The sequence below is a fragment of the Bos indicus x Bos taurus genome, chromosome X (assembly GCF_003369695.1).
Source record: "Bos indicus x Bos taurus breed Angus x Brahman F1 hybrid chromosome X, Bos_hybrid_MaternalHap_v2.0, whole genome shotgun sequence".
Lineage (NCBI taxonomy): Eukaryota > Metazoa > Chordata > Mammalia > Artiodactyla > Bovidae > Bos > Bos indicus x Bos taurus.
Window position 1 is genome coordinate 58,004,346 of NC_040105.1, and position 22,118 is coordinate 58,026,463.

Below are 22,118 nucleotides of genomic sequence, written 5' to 3' on the forward strand. Positions count from 1 at the left end.
GTCTGGAGGAAGGGGTGATCAGTGTATGTTTTCTCTTAGGTGATGAGTAACCCAGATACGATCTTCAAGGTTCCCCTGCCTGGAGGGGGTCTTATCCTTCTGTTGTTGTTTTCACAGGCACTAAACACAGAGTTCAGAGTCCATTGGAAAGGTGGCTGAGCATGATCAGCATGAATAGGCCTAAGATGGAGTCCAGGCCCTATGAATTCCTTCTTCATTCCCCCCTCTTGATGCTCTTAACTCATATTATGAGCATCATTCATAGGGATATATTGCACCCTGGCTCTCCGACCGCCAATTTGGGAGAATGACATCAACCTTCGGGTTACAAAGTTCATTATACATTGTAAAATTCAGGGTCCACAAAGCAAAACTATCAAGGCAACTGTAACAGTGGTAAATATAGTTTTCCACCCATTGCCCTTCACCCAAGATAGGACCGAAGTCCAGAAAGGAATGTTTTCATTTGACATTGCTTTTACCTGGTTTTTCATGTCATCTAAAGCAGTCGATACGTTGCCAGATAAGTCAGGAATGTATACACCACATTCAACCTTAATTATAGCACTGGTCTCTCCTTGAGCAGCTGTGAGTATGTCCAAAGCCATTCTATTATGAATTACCGCTTTTCTCATTTGGATTTGCTCTTCATTTAAGGCTTGGATGGCTTTTGTTCTATCTAGGAGGGCCCGTTTTGTGAAATTAGTCAAGGCCTCTACTTTAATCATGATATCTGTTGTCCCTATAGAGGGTACGAATAAGGCAGCAATATACGCATACCATTGAAACACGGATCTTGTCCACCTAGCATGTAAATAAGGTAGATTTACTGGGGCTTGTTGTAGGTTAGGCTTTTGTTACACTGGCATTTATATCAAATGTAACCCCATGAGCCGAGTCTATTGACTGTAGGTCTTACACCAAGAGAGCAAGGAGAGGTTATGATTGACAAGAGAGAGGAAAGTCTCTTTTCGTCATCCCAGAAAAGAGCAGAGTGGTTTAAAATCTTCTTGGCAGAGTGGTGACACCCACCAAGGAAGTCCATCCATCGCTGACAGAGGCATAGCCCTGCATACCCAGCAGTTGGAAGTGTTGTGGAAGTCCACGTAGGAATGTGCCCATGAGATGAAAACATTGTCCTGAGTTGAAATGGAAGTTAAATTCAAAACCACGTCGATGAGGCCAAGCAGCAGGAGTTGATTGTGTGGCTTCATCCTGAAGGGGCTCATCCAGGATCTTCTTTTCCTTCTTCTTAAGGATGGTCATAGTCTCTCGAGGGTCAGCGGGGTCCCTCTGTGCAGTCCACTCAGCGTTTTTTTGGGTCTGCGTGGTATGTTCTCTTCACCCTCGTATGATGGATCCAAGGGACAATACCCGCAACTTTAACTGCAGTAAGGGTAGTTAGAATAACATAAGGGCCCTTTCACCAAGGGGCTAGCCAATCATGTTTCCAATCTTTGACCCATACTTGGTCACCAAGCATAAACTCATGAATCTGTTCCCCAAGGGGGAACGGCACCCTTTCTTGTACAAACTTAGTTACCCGATTTATTACCTTACCCAGTTCCATCTGCTGTGAAATCCTATTCCCCCTTACCTGAGGCAAATTTGTTGACACCTGTTCTATTATGGGAGGGGGCCTCCCATACACAATTTCGTATGGAGAATAGCCTTGGGACCGTGGGGTCATCCTGAGTCTGAGCAGAGCCGTCGGGAGCAAGTCCACCCAGGAGCAGTCAGTCTCTAAGATCCACTTAGAGAGTCTCTTTAATGTCCGGTTGGTTCATTCCACCATCTCAGAACTCTGGGCCTATATGCAGTGTGCAGTTTCCATTTGATGTTTAAAGTTTTGCTTACTTGTTGTACTAAATCAGCTACAAAAGCTGGGTCATTGTCTGAACCAATGCTGGTAGGAAGTCCAAATCTGGGAACTATTTCCCTAAGCAGGCACCGGGCTACTTCTGATGCTCTTTCAGTCCAGGGAGGAAAAGCTTCTACCCATCCCGAGAACGTACATACCATGACCAGCAGGTAACGGTAGTGTCAGTGAGGTTTCATTTCAGTGAAGTCCACTCCCAGGTGTTCAAAGGGCAGCGTGCCTTTCAGCTAAATATCCAGAGGTTTTTGTCTGAATACCCGAGAGGCCGCATTAACCTGTGAGCAGGCAGCATGGCCTAGGTGGGTCGCTTGGTGTGTTTGACTTACCAGATTGTGTGCCAGCTCCTCCGGTACCAATAATTTGCCACTTGGCAATTCCCACCATCCCTTTCCAGTCTTGATAGCCCCTTCCTCTTTGGCTAACCTGACAGCCGTTGTCCTTGTTTTATCAGGCTAGTGCCATCAGTATATAGGACCCAACTAGGGTCTGGACTAGCCTGAGATCTTGTACAGGCCTATAGTCCTGTCCTCCTTCCTTTTTGACTGGCAGGATCGGCGTATTCCAAGCCGACTGGCACTCTACTAGAATGCCTGCTTCAATCTATTGATGTGGGGCAGTATGCTGGCCCAGGCCTCTACTGGTAGCGGGTACTGGCACTTTCTAACTGGGATGGTGCCTGGTTTGAGTTCTATTATCACTGGTGCTTGATGTTTAGCCAGCCTGGGGTGGGGGGGGGGGGGGGGGGAGGGGGGTTGTCTTCCGCCCAGACCTCAGGGAATAATTGCGTTAGCTCTCTCTCATGCTCTTCCAGCCCACCCGGTTCTTCCTTCGGAGGCTCATGCAACCTCCACTCATCTTGGGGTGGTATTGAGAGAGCGCAAGTAAGTCATAGTGTCCATCTGGAAGGTGGGCCTCTCCTCAGAGGAGAAAGTCACTTGTGTTCCTAGTTTGGAGAGCAAGTCGCTTCCCAACAGGGGTACTGGGCACTCAGGAATGTAGAGGAATTCATGAATCACTTGGTGCCCCCTCCCCCCATCTGACATTTTCTGGGCTGGCAAAACGATTTAATCATCTCTTCTCCTGATACCCCAGTTACAGCGGTAGTCTTTTGGACAGTGGTGCCACAGGTTTTGTTACTACCGACAGTTCTGCTCCTGTATCCACCATGAAGTCAATGTTTTGGTCCCCCACTTTTAAGGCTACCGTGGGTTCTTGGGGACCTGATATCTCTGAGCCCCAGCAGCCCTATTTAATTTCCAGGTCAGCAAGCCCCACAACTGCGGGAGCTTCCTCTTCCTTCCTTGCCTTAGGGCATTCATTCTTCCAGTGGCCAAAAGCTTGGCACCAGGCACACTGGTTCGGCTGTAATGGGGCCCGGGGCCTCCGCTGGGACCGGTTGAAGGACTTTCCTGTCCCTGGGGCAGATGAGGTTTTCCGGAGGGCCCGAGATAGACTTTCCCAGAGCAGCAGCTAGCATTGTAAATCTCTTGTCTGTTCTCTTTCGTTCCCTCCGGCTCTCTGGCAGAGCGCTGCTAAGTCACTGCAGTCGTGTCCGACTCTGTGTGATCCCATAGACGGCAGCCCACCAGGCTCCCCCATCCCTAGGATTCTCCAGGCAAGAACACTGGAGTGGGTTGCCATTTCCTTCTCCAATGCAGGAAAGTGAAAAGTGAAAGTGAAGTCGCTCAGTCATGTCCGACTCTTAGCGACCCCATGGACTACAGCCTACCAGGCTCCTCGGTCCATGGGATTTTCCAGGCAAGAGTACTGGAGTGGGGTGCCATTGCCTTCTCCGATTAGCCTTGTTGCTGCTGCTGCTGCTGCTGCTGCTGCTAAGTCGCTTCAGTCATGTCCAAGTCTGTGTGACCCCAGAGACGGCAGCCCACCAGGCTCCCCCATCCCTGGGATTCTCCAGGCAAGAACACTGGAGTGGGTTGCCATTTCCTTCTCTGCTTAATTCCAACATCTCCCTCCCTTTCTTGTCCGTACTCACCGGGAGAGGCGGGTATAGCTTGGGCGGTTTGGCTGGAGCTGGATCCTGGAAGTGTTGGCCAGAGGCGTCTGTCACCGGGATTGGAGGAGCCTGCCGAGGTGGCGGCTCTACGACCTCGGGGAGAGCTGGCGGAGGAGCAGCGGCTGCTGCAGGACTTCACCTGGCCCTGGATCGGGCATTAAGGCGGCCTCCCATCCTGGCGGAGCACTGGGAGGCAGGCGCGTCATTATCCAGTATGGGGGAGGGGTCAGGTCGTCCCCGTCCAAATTCTGTAGAATTTCCTTTTTTATCATCAGTCAATTTTTGTGCCATTAATATTTTTCCCTTTCCCTTCTGGATACAGAGCCTTGTCCAAGTAGGAGGGTCTTGAGCTAACCCTAGCCATGAGTCAATATATGGATATTGATCCAGGTGTCCTGGCTCTCCTGTGACTACTGTATAGACTGCTTCCACTATTTTTAAGTTCATGGTGTTCTCTGGTGGCCATCCTACTCCCATAGGGGCCCATTCGACCTCACAGAGTATGTGGAGGCGGTTAGGCTTCATCTTCACCCCATAGTCTCCTTCAAATCCCTTCTTTAAATTTTAATCATGCACTCCAATACAGTTGCCTTAGATTCACTTCCTCCCATCTTGCTTACCTTCTTCTACTTTTCCTTTTTGTTCTGTCTGCGAAGTTCTCAGTACCCTATGTACTTCTGATAGTTCCACTCAATGACACTTAAATTGCCATTCTGCCTCCTTCCCAACTGGGGTGAGAAGAGCCTTACCTGCCAGAGAGGGAGAAGGGGGATCAGCGTGCCTTCACCTGCCGGTCAGCACAATCGAACCAGAACCCCACGTGATCCAAGACTGTTTCTCCCTTAAAGTCCATTCTGCCTTGGTGGGCTTGATCAGGTGTGGATGAAAACACAGATGGGTTAAATATCCCATGTCCCAGGCCATCTCCAGGAAAGCCAATTCATACTCACTTATGTATCCCCTTCCTTCTAGCCTAACAATTCCAAGGGGTCAAGAATTTCACAGCAGACAGGACACCTCCTGGGGGAGGGCAGAATACGAGCATACAAGGAAAAGTTTCCTATCCTAAAAATCCCCTGGCGGTCGCTGGTAATAATTTTCCCTGAGACAGCGTGGACACACCTCCTAAATGACCTTCACAAATTTCCTTCCTAAACCGTAGCACGCTCGTCGACCTGTGTACCAAGCAATCGCTGCTGCCTGCCTATTCCAGGCCCCTGTGGGTCCGTGCCCCTTCTAGTGCCTCCCAGGGGGGGTGATCAGGCCCCCTCTTCCACCCTGCCGGGTGGGTTCCTCCTCACCTGAGCACTCAGTTCCCTTGCCGCCCTTCACTACCTGCCAAAGCGAAGAAACCAGGCGTTGAAAGGCTGAATTCTTCCAGAGGGGCAAGGCTCCTTCCCCCCTCTAGGAGATTCAAGCCACAAAGCCTCAGGGTGGCCTCAAATGAGACCTGTCTCCTCAAAGTGAAGAGTTTCCTGGCCAATGCACCAAGTGTTGTACCCACACGTTCTGGGAAACAAACTCACTCAGAAGGACAATGCAGATAGTGGAGTGCAGTTTATTACACCGGCAGGCCCAAGGCAGAGTCTCCTCTTAGCCAAGGACCCCGACCAGCACTTGTGAAAATCTTTTATACCCCATGTGTACGTGTCTGAACCCACCACCCCAGATTCCTTGAGACTTACATAAACCAAGGAAAATACAATCCCAATAATCCCACCATTCACGTGCTATGTGCTCATGTGCTCAAACAGTCAAACAATTAGCCAATAATCAATAAACCCGAGGTTACACTCAGATGGATACAGAAAAATTTATGGCCTGTCTGGAGGAAGGGGTGATCAGTGTATGTTTTCTCTTAGGTGATGAGTAACCCAGATACGATCTTCAAGGTTCCCCTGCCTGGAGGGGGTCTTATCCTTCTGTTGTTGTTTTCACAGGCACTAAACACAGAGTTCAGAGTCCATTGGAAAGGTGGCTGAGCATGATCAGCATGAATAGGCCTAAGATGGAGTCCAGGCCCTATGAATTCCTTCTTCATTCCCCCCTCTTGATGCTCTTAACTCATATTATGAGCATCATTCATAGGGATATATTGCACCCTGGCTCTCCGACCGCCAATTTGGGAGAATGACATCAACCTTCGGGTTACAAAGTTCATTATACATTGTAAAATTCAGGGTCCACAAAGCAAAACTATCAAGGCAACTGTAACAGTGGTAAATATAGTTTTCCACCCATTGCCCTTCACCCAAGATAGGACCGAAGTCCAGAAAGGAATGTTTTCATTTGACATTGCTTTTACCTGGTTTTTCATGTCATCTAAAGCAGTCGATACGTTGCCAGATAAGTCAGGAATGTATACACCACATTCAACCTTAATTATAGCACTGGTCTCTCCTTGAGCAGCTGTGAGTATGTCCAAAGCCATTCTATTATGAATTACCGCTTTTCTCATTTGGATTTGCTCTTCATTTAAGGCTTGGATGGCTTTTGTTCTATCTAGGAGGGCCCGTTTTGTGAAATTAGTCAAGGCCTCTACTTTAATCATGATATCTGTTGTCCCTATAGAGGGTACGAATAAGGCAGCAATATACGCATACCATTGAAACACGGATCTTGTCCACCTAGCATGTAAATAAGGTAGATTTACTGGGGCTTGTTGTAGGTTAGGCTTTTGTTACACTGGCATTTATATCAAATGTAACCCCATGAGCCGAGTCTATTGACTGTAGGTCTTACACCAAGAGAGCAAGGAGAGGTTATGATTGACAAGAGAGAGGAAAGTCTCTTTTCGTCATCCCAGAAAAGAGCAGAGTGGTTTAAAATCTTCTTGGCAGAGTGGTGACACCCACCAAGGAAGTCCATCCATCGCTGACAGAGGCATAGCCCTGCATACCCAGCAGTTGGAAGTGTTGTGGAAGTCCACGTAGGAATGTGCCCATGAGATGAAAACATTGTCCTGAGTTGAAATGGAAGTTAAATTCAAAACCACGTCGATGAGGCCAAGCAGCAGGAGTTGATTGTGTGGCTTCATCCTGAAGGGGCTCATCCAGGATCTTCTTTTCCTTCTTCTTAAGGATGGTCATAGTCTCTCGAGGGTCAGCGGGGTCCCTCTGTGCAGTCCACTCAGCGTTTTTTTGGGTCTGCGTGGTATGTTCTCTTCACCCTCGTATGATGGATCCAAGGGACAATACCCGCAACTTTAACTGCAGTAAGGGTAGTTAGAATAACATAAGGGCCCTTTCACCAAGGGGCTAGCCAATCATGTTTCCAATCTTTGACCCATACTTGGTCACCAAGCATAAACTCATGAATCTGTTCCCCAAGGGGGAACGGCACCCTTTCTTGTACAAACTTAGTTACCCGATTTATTACCTTACCCAGTTCCATCTGCTGTGAAATCCTATTCCCCCTTACCTGAGGCAAATTTGTTGACACCTGTTCTATTATGGGAGGGGGCCTCCCATACACAATTTCGTATGGAGAATAGCCTTGGGACCGTGGGGTCATCCTGAGTCTGAGCAGAGCCGTCGGGAGCAAGTCCACCCAGGAGCAGTCAGTCTCTAAGATCCACTTAGAGAGTCTCTTTAATGTCCGGTTGGTTCATTCCACCATCTCAGAACTCTGGGCCTATATGCAGTGTGCAGTTTCCATTTGATGTTTAAAGTTTTGCTTACTTGTTGTACTAAATCAGCTACAAAAGCTGGGTCATTGTCTGAACCAATGCTGGTAGGAAGTCCAAATCTGGGAACTATTTCCCTAAGCAGGCACCGGGCTACTTCTGATGCTCTTTCAGTCCAGGGAGGAAAAGCTTCTACCCATCCCGAGAACGTACATACCATGACCAGCAGGTAACGGTAGTGTCAGTGAGGTTTCATTTCAGTGAAGTCCACTCCCAGGTGTTCAAAGGGCAGCGTGCCTTTCAGCTAAATATCCAGAGGTTTTTGTCTGAATACCCGAGAGGCCGCATTAACCTGTGAGCAGGCAGCATGGCCTAGGTGGGTCGCTTGGTGTGTTTGACTTACCAGATTGTGTGCCAGCTCCTCCGGTACCAATAATTTGCCACTTGGCAATTCCCACCATCCCTTTCCAGTCTTGATAGCCCCTTCCTCTTTGGCTAACCTGACAGCCGTTGTCCTTGTTTTATCAGGCTAGTGCCATCAGTATATAGGACCCAACTAGGGTCTGGACTAGCCTGAGATCTTGTACAGGCCTATAGTCCTGTCCTCCTTCCTTTTTGACTGGCAGGATCGGCGTATTCCAAGCCGACTGGCACTCTACTAGAATGCCTGCTTCAATCTATTGATGTGGGGCAGTATGCTGGCCCAGGCCTCTACTGGTAGCGGGTACTGGCACTTTCTAACTGGGATGGTGCCTGGTTTGAGTTCTATTATCACTGGTGCTTGATGTTTAGCCAGCCTGGGGTGGGGGGGGGGGGGAGGGGGGTTGTCTTCCGCCCAGACCTCAGGGAATAATTGCGTTAGCTCTCTCTCATGCTCTTCCAGCCCACCCGGTTCTTCCTTCGGAGGCTCATGCAACCTCCACTCATCTTGGGGTGGTATTGAGAGAGCGCAAGTAAGTCATAGTGTCCATCTGGAAGGTGGGCCTCTCCTCAGAGGAGAAAGTCACTTGTGTTCCTAGTTTGGAGAGCAAGTCGCTTCCCAACAGGGGTACTGGGCACTCAGGAATGTAGAGGAATTCATGAATCACTTGGTGCCCCCTCCCCCCATCTGACATTTTCTGGGCTGGCAAAACGATTTAATCATCTCTTCTCCTGATACCCCAGTTACAGCGGTAGTCTTTTTGGACAGTGGTGCCACAGGTTTTGTTACTACCGACAGTTCTGCTCCTGTATCCACCATGAAGTCAATGTTTTGGTCCCCCACTTTTAAGGCTACCGTGGGTTCTTGGGGACCTGATATCTCTGAGCCCCAGCAGCCCTATTTAATTTCCAGGTCAGCAAGCCCCACAACTGCGGGAGCTTCCTCTTCCTTCCTTGCCTTAGGGCATTCATTCTTCCAGTGGCCAAAAGCTTGGCACCAGGCACACTGGTTCGGCTGTAATGGGGCCCGGGGCCTCCGCTGGGACCGGTTGAAGGACTTTCCTGTCCCTGGGGCAGATGAGGTTTTCCGGAGGGCCCGAGATAGACTTTCCCAGAGCAGCAGCTAGCATTGTAAATCTCTTGTCTGTTCTCTTTCGTTCCCTCCGGCTCTCTGGCAGAGCGCTGCTAAGTCACTGCAGTCGTGTCCGACTCTGTGTGATCCCATAGACGGCAGCCCACCAGGCTCCCCCATCCCTAGGATTCTCCAGGCAAGAACACTGGAGTGGGTTGCCATTTCCTTCTCCAATGCAGGAAAGTGAAAAGTGAAAGTGAAGTCGCTCAGTCATGTCCGACTCTTAGCGACCCCATGGACTACAGCCTACCAGGCTCCTCGGTCCATGGGATTTTCCAGGCAAGAGTACTGGAGTGGGGTGCCATTGCCTTCTCCGATTAGCCTTGTTGCTGCTGCTGCTGCTGCTGCTGCTGCTAAGTCGCTTCAGTCATGTCCAAGTCTGTGTGACCCCAGAGACGGCAGCCCACCAGGCTCCCCCATCCCTGGGATTCTCCAGGCAAGAACACTGGAGTGGGTTGCCATTTCCTTCTCTGCTTAATTCCAACATCTCCCTCCCTTTCTTGTCCGTACTCACCGGGAGAGGCGGGTATAGCTTGGGCGGTTTGGCTGGAGCTGGATCCTGGAAGTGTTGGCCAGAGGCGTCTGTCACCGGGATTGGAGGAGCCTGCCGAGGTGGCGGCTCTACGACCTCGGGGAGAGCTGGCGGAGGAGCAGCGGCTGCTGCAGGACTTCACCTGGCCCTGGATCGGGCATTAAGGCGGCCTCCCATCCTGGCGGAGCACTGGGAGGCAGGCGCGTCATTATCCAGTATGGGGGAGGGGTCAGGTCGTCCCCGTCCAAATTCTGTAGAATTTCCTTTTTTATCATCAGTCAATTTTTGTGCCATTAATATTTTTCCCTTTCCCTTCTGGATACAGAGCCTTGTCCAAGTAGGAGGGTCTTGAGCTAACCCTAGCCATGAGTCAATATATGGATATTGATCCAGGTGTCCTGGCTCTCCTGTGACTACTGTATAGACTGCTTCCACTATTTTTAAGTTCATGGTGTTCTCTGGTGGCCATCCTACTCCCATAGGGGCCCATTCGACCTCACAGAGTATGTGGAGGCGGTTAGGCTTCATCTTCACCCCATAGTCTCCTTCAAATCCCTTCTTTAAATTTTAATCATGCACTCCAATACAGTTGCCTTAGATTCACTTCCTCCCATCTTGCTTACCTTCTTCTACTTTTCCTTTTTGTTCTGTCTGCGAAGTTCTCAGTACCCTATGTACTTCTGATAGTTCCACTCAATGACACTTAAATTGCCATTCTGCCTCCTTCCCAACTGGGGTGAGAAGAGCCTTACCTGCCAGAGAGGGAGAAGGGGGATCAGCGTGCCTTCACCTGCCGGTCAGCACAATCGAACCAGAACCCCACGTGATCCAAGACTGTTTCTCCCTTAAAGTCCATTCTGCCTTGGTGGGCTTGATCAGGTGTGGATGAAAACACAGATGGGTTAAATATCCCATGTCCCAGGCCATCTCCAGGAAAGCCAATTCATACTCACTTATGTATCCCCTTCCTTCTAGCCTAACAATTCCAAGGGGTCAAGAATTTCACAGCAGACAGGACACCTCCTGGGGGAGGGCAGAATACGAGCATACAAGGAAAAGTTTCCTATCCTAAAAATCCCCTGGCGGTCGCTGGTAATAATTTTCCCTGAGACAGCGTGGACACACCTCCTAAATGACCTTCACAAATTTCCTTCCTAAACCGTAGCACGCTCGTCGACCTGTGTACCAAGCAATCGCTGCTGCCTGCCTATTCCAGGCCCCTGTGGGTCCGTGCCCCTTCTAGTGCCTCCCAGGGGGGGTGATCAGGCCCCCTCTTCCACCCTGCCGGGTGGGTTCCTCCTCACCTGAGCACTCAGTTCCCTTGCCGCCCTTCACTACCTGCCAAAGCGAAGAAACCAGGCGTTGAAAGGCTGAATTCTTCCAGAGGGGCAAGGCTCCTTCCCCCCTCTAGGAGATTCAAGCCACAAAGCCTCAGGGTGGCCTCAAATGAGACCTGTCTCCTCAAAGTGAAGAGTTTCCTGGCCAATGCACCAAGTGTTGTACCCACACGTTCTGGGAAACAAACTCACTCAGAAGGACAATGCAGATAGTGGAGTGCAGTTTATTACACCGGCAGGCCCAAGGCAGAGTCTCCTCTTAGCCAAGGACCCCGACCAGCACTTGTGAAAATCTTTTATACCCCATGTGTACGTGTCTGAACCCACCACCCCAGATTCCTTGAGACTTACATAAACCAAGGAAAATACAATCCCAATAATCCCACCATTCACGTGCTATGTGCTCATGTGCTCAAACAGTCAAACAATTAGCCAATAATCAATAAACCCGAGGTTACACTCAGATGGATACAGAAAAATTTATGGCCTGTCTGGAGGAAGGGGTGATCAGTGTATGTTTTCTCTTAGGTGATGAGTAACCCAGATACGATCTTCAAGGTTCCCCTGCCTGGAGGGGGTCTTATCCTTCTGTTGTTGTTTTCACAGGCACTAAACACAGAGTTCAGAGTCCATTGGAAAGGTGGCTGAGCATGATCAGCATGAATAGGCCTAAGATGGAGTCCAGGCCCTATGAATTCCTTCTTCATTCCCCCCTCTTGATGCTCTTAACTCATATTATGAGCATCATTCATAGGGATATATTGCACCCTGGCTCTCCGACCGCCAATTTGGGAGAATGACATCAACCTTCGGGTTACAAAGTTCATTATACATTGTAAAATTCAGGGTCCACAAAGCAAAACTATCAAGGCAACTGTAACAGTGGTAAATATAGTTTTCCACCCATTGCCCTTCACCCAAGATAGGACCGAAGTCCAGAAAGGAATGTTTTCATTTGACATTGCTTTTACCTGGTTTTTCATGTCATCTAAAGCAGTCGATACGTTGCCAGATAAGTCAGGAATGTATACACCACATTCAACCTTAATTATAGCACTGGTCTCTCCTTGAGCAGCTGTGAGTATGTCCAAAGCCATTCTATTATGAATTACCGCTTTTCTCATTTGGATTTGCTCTTCATTTAAGGCTTGGATGGCTTTTGTTCTATCTAGGAGGGCCCGTTTTGTGAAATTAGTCAAGGCCTCTACTTTAATCATGATATCTGTTGTCCCTATAGAGGGTACGAATAGGCAGCAATATACGCATACCATTGAAACACGGATCTTGTCCACCTAGCATGTAAATAAGGTAGATTTACTGGGGCTTGTTGTAGGTTAGGCTTTTGTTACACTGGCATTTATATCAAATGTAACCCCATGAGCCGAGTCTATTGACTGTAGGTCTTACACCAAGAGAGCAAGGAGAGGTTATGATTGACAAGAGAGAGGAAAGTCTCTTTTCGTCATCCCAGAAAAGAGCAGAGTGGTTTAAAATCTTCTTGGCAGAGTGGTGACACCCACCAAGGAAGTCCATCCATCGCTGACAGAGGCATAGCCCTGCATACCCAGCAGTTGGAAGTGTTGTGGAAGTCCACGTAGGAATGTGCCCATGAGATGAAAACATTGTCCTGAGTTGAAATGGAAGTTAAATTCAAAACCACGTCGATGAGGCCAAGCAGCAGGAGTTGATTGTGTGGCTTCATCCTGAAGGGGCTCATCCAGGATCTTCTTTTCCTTCTTCTTAAGGATGGTCATAGTCTCTCGAGGGTCAGCGGGGTCCCTCTGTGCAGTCCACTCAGCGTTTTTTTGGGTCTGCGTGGTATGTTCTCTTCACCCTCGTATGATGGATCCAAGGGACAATACCCGCAACTTAACTGCAGTAAGGGTAGTTAGAATAACATAAGGGCCCTTTCACCAAGGGGCTAGCCAATCATGTTTCCAATCTTTGACCCATACTTGGTCACCAAGCATAAACTCATGAATCTGTTCCCCAAGGGGGAACGGCACCCTTTCTTGTACAAACTTAGTTACCCGATTTATTACCTTACCCAGTTCCATCTGCTGTGAAATCCTATTCCCCCTTACCTGAGGCAAATTTGTTGACACCTGTTCTATTATGGGAGGGGGCCTCCCATACACAATTTCGTATGGAGAATAGCCTTGGGACCGTGGGGTCATCCTGAGTCTGAGCAGAGCCGTCGGGAGCAAGTCCACCCAGGAGCAGTCAGTCTCTAAGATCCACTTAGAGAGTCTCTTTAATGTCCGGTTGGTTCATTCCACCATCTCAGAACTCTGGGCCTATATGCAGTGTGCAGTTTCCATTTGATGTTTAAAGTTTTGCTTACTTGTTGTACTAAATCAGCTACAAAAGCTGGGTCATTGTCTGAACCAATGCTGGTAGGAAGTCCAAATCTGGGAACTATTTCCCTAAGCAGGCACCGGGCTACTTCTGATGCTCTTTCAGTCCAGGGAGGAAAAGCTTCTACCCATCCCGAGAACGTACATACCATGACCAGCAGGTAACGGTAGTGTCAGTGAGGTTTCATTTCAGTGAAGTCCACTCCCAGGTGTTCAAAGGGCAGCGTGCCTTTCAGCTAAATATCCAGAGGTTTTTGTCTGAATACCCGAGAGGCCGCATTAACCTGTGAGCAGGCAGCATGGCCTAGGTGGGTCGCTTGGTGTGTTTGACTTACCAGATTGTGTGCCAGCTCCTCCGGTACCAATAATTTGCCACTTGGCAATTCCCACCATCCCTTTCCAGTCTTGATAGCCCCTTCTCTTTGGCTAACCTGACAGCCGTTGTCCTTGTTTTATCAGGCTAGTGCCATCAGTATATAGGACCCAACTAGGGTCTGGACTAGCCTGAGATCTTGTACAGGCCTATAGTCCTGTCCTCCTTCCTTTTTGACTGGCAGGATCGGCGTATTCCAAGCCGACTGGCACTCTACTAGAATGCCTGCTTCAATCTATTGATGTGGGGCAGTATGCTGGCCCAGGCCTCTACTGGTAGCGGGTACTGGCACTTTCTAACTGGGATGGTGCCTGGTTTGAGTTCTATTATCACTGGTGCTTGATGTTTAGCCAGCCTGGGGTGGGGGGGGGGGGGAGGGGGGTTGTCTTCCGCCCAGACCTCAGGGAATAATTGCGTTAGCTCTCTCTCATGCTCTTCCAGCCCACCGGTTCTTCCTTCGGAGGCTCATGCAACCTCCACTCATCTTGGGGTGGTATTGAGAGAGCGCAAGTAAGTCATAGTGTCCATCTGGAAGGTGGGCCTCTCCTCAGAGGAGAAAGTCACTTGTGTTCCTAGTTTGGAGAGCAAGTCGCTTCCCAACAGGGGTACTGGGCACTCAGGAATGTAGAGGAATTCATGAATCACTTGGTGCCCCCTCCCCCCATCTGACATTTTCTGGGCTGGCAAAACGATTTAATCATCTCTTCTCCTGATACCCCAGTTACAGCGGTAGTCTTTTTGGACAGTGGTGCCACAGGTTTTGTTACTACCGACAGTTCTGCTCCTGTATCCACCATGAAGTCAATGTTTTGGTCCCCCACTTTTAAGGCTACCGTGGGTTCTTGGGGACCTGATATCTCTGAGCCCCAGCAGCCCTATTTAATTTCCAGGTCAGCAAGCCCCACAACTGCGGGAGCTTCCTCTTCCTTCCTTGCCTTAGGGCATTCATTCTTCCAGTGGCCAAAAGCTTGGCACCAGGCACACTGGTTCGGCTGTAATGGGGCCCCGGGGCCTCCGCTGGGACCGGTTGAAGGACTTTCCTGTCCCTGGGGCAGATGAGGTTTTCCGGAGGGCCCGAGATAGACTTTCCCAGAGCAGCAGCTAGCATTGTAAATCTCTTGTCTGTTCTCTTTCGTTCCCCTCCGGCTCTCTGGCAGAGCGCTGCTAAGTCACTGCAGTCGTGTCCGACTCTGTGTGATCCCATAGACGGCAGCCCACCAGGCTCCCCCATCCCTAGGATTCTCCAGGCAAGAACACTGGAGTGGGTTGCCATTTCCTTCTCCAATGCAGGAAAGTGAAAAGTGAAAGTGAAGTCGCTCAGTCATGTCCGACTCTTAGCGACCCCATGGACTACAGCCTACCAGGCTCCTCGGTCCATGGGATTTTCCAGGCAAGAGTACTGGAGTGGGGTGCCATTGCCTTCTCCGATTAGCCTTGTTGCTGCTGCTGCTGCTGCTGCTGTGCTGCTAAGTCGCTTCAGTCATGTCCAAGTCTGTGTGACCCCAGAGACGGCAGCCCACCAGGCTCCCCCATCCCTGGGATTCTCCAGGCAAGAACACTGGAGTGGGTTGCCATTTCCTTCTCTGCTTAATTCCAACATCTCCCTCCCTTTCTTGTCCGTACTCACCGGGAGAGGCGGGTATAGCTTGGGCGGTTTGGCTGGAGCTGGATCCTGGAAGTGTTGGCCAGAGGCGTCTGTCACCGGGATTGGAGGAGCCTGCCGAGGGTGGCGGCTCTACGACCTCGGGGAGAGCTGGCGGAGGAGCAGCGGCTGCTGCAGGACTTCACCTGGCCCTGGATCGGGCATTAAGGCGGCCTCCCATCCTGGCGGAGCACTGGGAGGCAGGCGCGTCATTATCCAGTATGGGGGAGGGGTCAGGTCGTCCCCGTCCAATTCTGTAGAATTTCCTTTTTTATCATCAGTCAATTTTGTGCCATTAATATTTTTCCCTTTCCCTTCTGGATACAGAGCCTTGTCCAAGTAGGAGGGTCTTGAGCTAACCCTAGCCATGAGTCAATATATGGATATTGATCCAGGTGTCCTGGCTCTCCTGTGACTACTGTATAGACTGCTTCCACTATTTTTAAGTTCATGGTGTTCTCTGGTGGCCATCCTACTCCCATAGGGGCCCATTCGACCTCACAGAGTATGTGGAGGCGGTTAGGCTTCATCTTCACCCCATAGTCTCCTTCAAATCCCTTCTTTAAATTTTAATCATGCACTCCAATACAGTTGCCTTAGATTCACTTCCTCCCATCTGCTTACCTTCTTCTACTTTTCCTTTTTGTTCTGTCTGCGAAGTTCTCAGTACCCTATGTACTTCTGATAGTTCCACTCAATGACACTTAAATTGCCATTCTGCCTCCTTCCCAACTGGGGTGAGAAGAGCCTTACCTGCCAGAGAGGGAGAAGGGGATCAGCGTGCCTTCACCTGCCGGTCAGCACAATCGAACCAGAACCCCACGTGATCCAAGACTGTTCTCCCTTAAAGTCCATTCTGCCTTGGTGGGCTTGATCAGGTGTGATGAAAACACAGATGGGTTAAATATCCCATGTCCCAGGCCATCTCCAGGAAAGCAATTCATACTCACTTATGTATCCCCTTCCTTCTAGCCTAACAATTCCAAGGGGTCAAGAATTTCACAAGCAGACAGGACACCTCCTGGGGGAGGGCAGAATACGAGCATACAAGGAAAAGTTTTCCTATCCTAAAAATCCCCTGGCGGTCGCTGGTAATAATTTTCCTGAGACAGCGTGGACACACCTCCTAAATGACCTTCACAAATTTCCTTCCTAAACCGTAGCACGCTCGTCGACCTGTGTACCAAGCAATCGCTGCTGCCTGCCTATTCCAGGCCCCTGTGGGTCCGTGCCCCTTCTAGTGGCCTCCCAGGGGGGGTGATCAGGCCCCCTCTTCCACCCTGCCGGGTGGGTTCCTCTCACCTGAGCACTCAGTTCCCTTGCCGCCCTTCACTACCTGCCAAAGCGAAGAAACCAGGCGTTGAAAGGCTGAATTCTTCCAGAGGGGCAAGGCTCCTTCCCCCCTCTAGGAGATTCAAGCCACAAAGCCTCAGGGTGGCCTCAAATGAGACTGTCTCCTCAAAGTGAAGAGTTTCCTGGCCAATGCACCAAGTGTTGTACCCACACGTTCTGGGAAACAAAACTCACTCAGAAGGACAATGCAGATAGTGGAGTGCAGTTTATTACAACCGGCAGGCCCAAGGCAGAGTCTCCTCTTAGCCAAGGACCCCCGACCAGCACTTGTGAAAATCTTTTATACCCCATGTGTACGTGTCTGAAACCCACCACCCCAGATTCCTTGAGACTTACATAAACCAAGGAAAATACAATCCCAATAATCCCACCATTCACGTGCTATGTGCTCATGTGCTCAAACAGTCAAACAATTAGCCATAATCATAAACCCGAGGTTACACTCAGATGGATACAGAAAAATTTATGGCCTGTCTGGAGGAAGGGGTGATCAGTGTATGTTTTCTCTTAGGTGATGAGTAACCCAGATACGATCTTCAAGGTTCCCCTGTCTGGAGGGGGTCTTACCCTTCTGTTGTTGTTTTCATAGGCACTAAACACAGAGTTCAGAGTCCATTGGAAAGGCAGCCTAGCGTGATCAGCATGAACAGGCCTAACGTGGAGTCCAGGCCCTATGAATTCCTTCTTCAGAACAAAGGAAAAGAAAGATACAATCAAAGTTAACCCATGATTCATATGCCTTAAGCCTAGGTAGTTAACAGTGGACAATTATCAATAGGCCTGAGGTCATACCCCAATAAGCATAATAGAATTTATGATTCTATTCGGTTACACAGATAATTAGGGTATTCTTTCAGGCAACAGAGAGTCTAGGTACAAGCCCTGGGGCTCTTCCATCCAGGGGGCCTGGTTTTCCAGTTGGTATGTTGTTTCCATAGATACTGCGCATACAGCTCAAAGTCCACAGTCCGGCCCAAGATGGAGTCCTGCTTTCAAGATGGAGCCTGTTCTCTCTTTTCCTCCTTCCTGAGGACTCTGTTATGAGTAAAATTGTGTCCATCCAAGAAAATATGTTGACGTCCTAACCCCCACTATTTCTGAATGTGACCTTAATTAAAAATAGGGCCTGAGATGGTAACAGGGAGGAAGGCCAGAAGTCCCAGAGCAGCAGGAGAAAATAAACTGTAAGTGGCAGACTTTTTTTTTTTTTTTTTCTTCTCTATATGTGTTGACGACACCTAGTTCTGCCTTGAGCTAACCAATATGTTTTTCTTACAGAAAAGTTTTCTTAAGCTATGTTAATGAAACCATGTATTTGCTTTGGAACCTGCCTTTCTTCAAATGGTTTCTGCCTAAGACTAACTACTTTTTTTTTTTTTTTCTTTTCTCAACCCTTGGGCTGATAATGGCTCAAGAAACCAGTATTCATGTCAATTGTTTTATGGCCGGGGGATGACACACCTTGGTCCATCCTATCTCAAAATGCATATTGTGGGAGAGGGGCCTGGTGAAACTCCCTCAGCCTTGAGGTGTCATCTCTTATCTGATTAATAAGCTTGCTAACAGACATAAAACACCTTGCCAGAAACTAGCAAGGGGGCATTCTTTCTGCCCCCTTTCTGATGTCCATGTCAGCAGCTTTCTCTCTCTCCTCTCTCCTCTCTCTCTCTCTCTCTTATATTTTAATAAAATTCTGTTACCCAAAAGGTTCCAGTGGGGAAGCCTCGTCTCTTTGCCCTGGATCGAATTCCTCTCCTCCAGAGACCACGAATCCCGGCATAGCACACAGCTCACAGCAGGAACCTGTCGGGTCTTTCCAGAAGTAATCAATCTAGAACGAAGGTCGTTAGGTGGGCCCTAATCCAATATGCCTGGCTTTCTTACAAAAAAGGGAAGTGCAGACACAGAGACACACAAACACACAAGAGAGACCGTGTGGAGGCACACAAGGAGTAGATGACCGTGTGATTGGAGTGATGCGTCTATAGGACAAGAGATGCCTGAGGCCACCAGAACCAGGAGAGGGCATGGAACACATCCCTCCCTAGCACCTTCAACAAGAGCATGACCTGGTTGACACCTTGGTTTTAGACTTCTGGCCCTCAGAACTGCAAGGCAAGAATTCTTATTGTTCTGAGCCACACGGTTTGTGATACTTTGTTACAACAGTCCTAGGAAACGGCTTTCTGTACTTGGGAGTGGAGTGCTATTATAAGAAACACCTAAAAAGACATGAAGTGACTTTGGAATTGGGCAGCGGGTAGAGGCTGGAGAAATTTGTAGGTGCTTGACAGAAAAAGTCTAGCTTGCCTCAGAGAAACAGGTGGGAGAAATAGGCATAACTGTGTTTTTGCTGAGGTCTCAGATACCCTTCCCAGGTGACGCTAGTGGTAAAGATTCCTCCGGCCGATGCTGGAGACTCGAGTTCCATCCCGGGTCAAGAAGATCCCCCAGAGAAGGAAAGGGCAACCCACCTCCAGTTTTCTTGCCTGGAGAATCTCACGGACAGAGGAGCCTGGCGGGGCTCCAGTTCATGGGGTTACAAAGAGTCGGACAGGGACTGAGCGAATTAGCACACAGCACTGGCCAAAGAAAGAAAGAAATGAATTCTAGGTATTTCCTAAAAGAACTAGAAGATTTAGAAAGCTAATTTCATCTTAATTTCTGAATAATAATTTACTGATTGAATTTAACACATGATGAATAAGAGAAATTAACAGCTTTAGATATTTTTACCCTGCACAATGTTAGGTATAACTAGGTATTAATAAGCATAGCATATCATTGACGAAAATCATTAAAGACAACTAACTTCCTAGTTTCTCTTCCATCCAGCCCCCGGTGCTGACCATGTCACCTGAATGGGACTGTATTGTAACAGGGGTCGTTCGAGGACGTCCCTGTGGACTTGAGCAGGGAGGAGTGGCCGCACGTGGACCCTGTACAGAGGTGCCCTGTACCAGGATGTGACACTGGAGACCTACAGCCAACTGTGCGCAGTGGGTGAGTAAGCACAGCTGCCCTGTGCCCCTTGCCAGGGGGCCTCAGAGACGCTGCTTCCATTCTCAGCTGCTGAATGCTTTGGGGCATCTGAAGTGTGTAATGGTGTCATCTTTTTGATTTGCCCGAGATACTTCAGTCCTTTTACACTTCTGTGATTATTACTCTATTCCCAGGGAAATGGGATTACTTTCCTGAAGAGCAAATAGAAAGCGTGGTTGAAAAGGCCTAAACCCAATTAACTGGACCCATCCTGTATCGTGTCCTGTTCACAGGAACCAAGTTCCCAAACCAGAGGTCATCTTCAAGCTGGAGCAAGGAGAGGGCCCCTGGACGTTGTGAGGAGGAAACCCCACATCAGAGCTGCTCAGATGTGTGACATGAGTAGATGGGGGACGTGGAGTAGATCTGTTTTTCTAGGACAGGCTGATGCCTTTGAAAGGCTCTGCAGATAATCTGTCTTGAACGTTCTAAGAGCGCCCGTGATTCCCTTCCCAGAGTTCTCTGCGTCTACGAAGCGCCTTCCTGGAACCCGGGCAATTTTGTGTTGGCTGCAGCCATTGTAACAAGATGGCAGCGTCGGCGGAGTGACCAGGGGTCCTTCCTGGCGGGAGCCGGCGGCAGTGGTGGGTAGCGGTATCGCCGCCATAACTTTCACGGCTCCCCTGTACCAGCCCCCGAAGTCGCCGTGAAGGCGAGGCCGTTAACGGGAAGCCAGAAGCCAGAGGCTCAGCCTGCTAACGGTAAGAACCCCCTCAACAGTCTGTGGGGCTGGTGAAAAGAAACCCGACAGTAGCGGCGGTCAGGTTCCCCTTGGCCGATTCTGGGCCCTGTGACGCTGAGAAACAGCCAGCGTTTTCTGTTCAAAACCTACCTGCCTTCACAACCTTGGCTCCGTGGACGAGCCCTAGGGGCGTCCATCGTCCCTTAGAGGTGTCAGAGCTTAACCCCAACCCCATCTTTGTCCTCTCAGGATGGCGAGCAGCAGTGGACCAAGGCCGATGTCCTTGGTCGGAGGGAGATATAAACTGGTACGGGAGATCGGTTCTGGCTCCTTTGGGCACGTTCATTTGGCGATAGACCTCACCAACCACGAGCAGGTGGCAGTAAAATTAGAATCGCAGAATACCAGGCAGCCGCGGTTGTTATATGAGAAGGAACTCTATAATATTCTTCAAGGTGGGGTTGGCATCCCCCAGATACGGTGGTATGGTCAGGAAACAGACTATAATGTGCTAGTCATGGATCTTCTGGGACCCAGCCTTGAAGATCTCTTCAATTTCTGTTCAAGAAGGTTCTCAATGAAAACTGTACTTATGTTAGCTGATCAGATGATCAGTAGAATCGAATATGTGCAATACACAGAATCTTATACACAGAGACATTAAACAGAAAACTTCCTAATGGGTACTGGGCAGCAGTGGAAGGAGTTATTCCTTATTGATTTTGGTTTGGCCAAGAAGTACAGAGACAACAGAACAGGGCAACACATACCCTACAGATCCGGTAAAAGTCTCACTGGCACTCTTCCTTTGCTAGTATCAGTGCCCATATTGGTATTGAACAGAGTCGCCGAGATGACATGGAATCAATAGGGACATGTTTTGATGTATTTTAATAGAGGCAGCCTGCCATGGCAAGGCCTAAAGGCTGCAACAATGAAGCAAAAATGTGAACAGATTAGTGAAATGAAGATGACCACACCTGTTGATGTTTTATGTAAGGGGTTTCCTGCAGAATTTGCCATGTACTTAAAGCACTGTCGCGGGCTGTCCTTTGAGGAAGCCCCGGATTACAGGTACCCTGAGGCAGCTGTTCCACATGCTTTTCAGGAAGCTGAATTACCAATATGACTATGCATTTGATTGGATAGTGTTAAAGCAGAAAGAAGCAGAACAGCAGGCTGCCTCTTCAAGTGGGGAGGGTCAGCAGGCCCAAACCCCCACAGGCAAAAGTGACAAAACCAAAAGTGAAATGAACATTCTTAAATTTGAATCAAGGAACAGAAGACAGAGCAGAAGATGAGCCGCAAATTCATTTCCCCTGTCAACTGGCTCTGGTCAGCAGAGATATTGTCCCTGAGTTGAAGGCTCTGTAATTAATTAAATATGGTATCCAGTTTTCTATTTCACTTTTTGAAGTGGAAAAGTTCACTAAATGCTTGACACACGCAAATTGGTGGGGAAATTGTACCTATGCCAATTTTAATTTAAAATCTTTTATTTTGAACTATACTGCTTTGAGAGATCTCATTTCAGAAGAGTAGCCTGTGCAGTTTCTATGGTCGTTAATGCCTTCTGAGGGTTTATCCATCTCTAGGGTTTGCAAGTTGTTCACTTTAAAACATTCTTAATATGGTTGACTTCTTGTTTTGCGAGCCACCTGATATGGTAGTAATCAAGATTCCAAGTTCGAGCATATGAACGATTCTGCTTGCTTACTTGAACTAGAAAT

At 48.9% G+C, this 22,118-nt stretch overlaps 4 pseudogenes; 1 reads left to right on the plus strand and 3 right to left on the minus strand.

Moving 5' to 3' along the window:
* Positions 1-236: 236 nt before the first annotated feature.
* On the minus strand, positions 237-857 carry LOC113888051 (annotated as a pseudogene).
* A 5,095-nt stretch (positions 858-5,952) lies between these two features.
* LOC113888052 lies at positions 5,953-6,573 on the minus strand (annotated as a pseudogene).
* A 5,091-nt stretch (positions 6,574-11,664) lies between these two features.
* Positions 11,665-12,284, minus strand: LOC113888053 (annotated as a pseudogene).
* Positions 12,285-20,317: 8,033 nt separating this feature from the next.
* Positions 20,318-21,689, plus strand: LOC113888054 (annotated as a pseudogene).
* The last annotated feature ends 429 nt before the right edge of the window (positions 21,690-22,118 follow it).